Raw genomic sequence first — 1,626 nt, forward strand, 5'->3', positions numbered from 1 at the left:
GCCAACACACACTCACATACATGCATGCAAACACAGACATGAATGCATGCAAACACACATACATGCCAACACACACTCACATACATGCATGCCAATACACACTCACATACATGCATGCAAACACACATACACACACACAAAGGGAATCTACATTCAACCAGATGGTAAACACCAAATAAAAGTTAAATTCTTAAAATTAAAAAAAAAAAAGCTAAGCAACTATTTAAACCTACGTGATTGCACAGAAGGTTGGAATATTTGTTCCTTGTGCTCCAATTACTGGAAGAAAACACAATGAAACTATCTAAATCTAATACCAATTTTATGGCTAAATTATTTTCATTTACTTGAATAAAGTCAGGCAATAAAGTAATATCGTGATTTATAGAAGCTTCACTTATCACAAAGGCTATTAAAAAGAAAAACAGAATAATGATCAGTGTGCATAGCACAGATTTTTCCTCTGCCTTAGCTGTGCACTCAGGGGTGTTAGGCAAGCTGACCTGTGCTTTCCGAACAGGTATGTTAATTTCCAACGTGGCTCCGGAACATTCCACCCATTGTTTGTCTTCTACACCTTTTCCCTTGGCCACAAAAGCTGCATACATTCACCTCCTTTCCACTGAAACTACCCAGAGGATGAAGACCCAGCACTCTACCATCCCCAAGCTATGTCTCGTGCTATAACTTCACAATAAGCAAGAAATCATTTACAAATGTGCCATTTCAGGTTCTAAGATCATCTTTCTTGGTAAGTAACTATTTTATGAAATTATTCAATTGATTGATATTTATCAAGTTTAACATGTGCAGACTAAGGATTGCTGGGAGAAGAAGAACAACAACCATTACCAACCACCACCACCACCACCCCAGAGTAAGAATACAAATTACCAAATCATGGGGCTGGAGAGATGGCTCAGTGGTTTAGAGCATTGCCTGCTCTTCCAAAGGTCCTGAGTTCAATTGCCGGCAACCACATGGTGGCTCAAATTACCAAATCATATTGCTGAATAAGCAAACTGCAACTGATGTGGATTGTCAAGTAAGTTGCAATGAGTCATGGGAGTGGGGTATGAGACACAGCAGCAAATGCACGGCTTTGTGTCAAACAAAATTATGAAGGAGGAAGGATAGAGATGGATGAAAACCACTCCAACTAGAGGCACAGGTGCATTGGGCAGCGAGAAGAGATGAGATGTGAGAACAAATTGCCTAAACAGGGCAGGGGCAGGAAGGGGTGAGCGACAGTAACCCGAGACTCCCTGCCCAAGAAAGACAGAACCATGGAGGCGGTGTCGGGGTCATAGACCCGGAGGCCAGGTAGCTGTCCTTTGCATCTCTAGCTTTACCACCTGCCAGTATCTCTCTCTTCCTCTGCTAGAGATGAGAGCCACTGCCTCGGAGAATCCCTGATGTGTCTGGTAGAAAGCTCCTTTCACAGCAGATCAAATATGGGTGTTCTCATTTTCAACCCCGCAGAGGGGCCAGGGTTTACTGGAGGATCTCGGTGTAGGGTGATGAGATGACTAGCTCCTCACTCTGGGAAAAGCACCCCCAGTCTTATCAGGGAAGGGCCCGTCTTCCTGGCTGCTCCTCACTCTGGGAAAAGCACCCCCAGTCTTA

This window comes from Microtus ochrogaster (assembly GCF_000317375.1).
Source record: "Microtus ochrogaster isolate Prairie Vole_2 chromosome 14 unlocalized genomic scaffold, MicOch1.0 chr14_random_2, whole genome shotgun sequence".
Taxonomy (NCBI): domain Eukaryota; kingdom Metazoa; phylum Chordata; class Mammalia; order Rodentia; family Cricetidae; genus Microtus; species Microtus ochrogaster.